Genomic DNA, 201 nt, shown 5'->3' with positions numbered 1-201 from the left:
GTTGCGGGAGCATAATCATGGACTCAACGACAGATCAATATGATCATAGTTGAAGACCCTTTACTAGAGCATCAGACATCATTTTTATACATTGGTTACATCCGTACATGCGTTTAGCTATTTTACTATTGGTTACACACATTATTCACGCACTGTCCACGCGCCTAGTTACACTTAATGATTGGTTATATCAACACTGTA

The 201-nt window shown here is 38.3% G+C and overlaps 1 protein-coding gene across 3 annotated transcripts in view; it reads left to right on the top strand.

The window, feature by feature from the left end:
• Positions 1-201, top strand: part of BEND2 (BEN domain containing 2) — a 34,322-nt gene that overhangs the window by 11,864 nt on the left and 22,257 nt on the right. The gene's annotated exons all lie outside the window — the stretch shown is intronic.

Source organism: Haliaeetus leucocephalus, unplaced genomic scaffold (genome assembly GCF_000737465.1).
Source record: "Haliaeetus leucocephalus isolate CR32 unplaced genomic scaffold, Haliaeetus_leucocephalus-4.0 Scaffold795, whole genome shotgun sequence".
NCBI lineage: Eukaryota > Metazoa > Chordata > Aves > Accipitriformes > Accipitridae > Haliaeetus > Haliaeetus leucocephalus.
The sequence above is the reverse complement of the archived record's forward strand: the minus strand, read 5'-3'. Positions and strand labels throughout refer to the sequence as shown.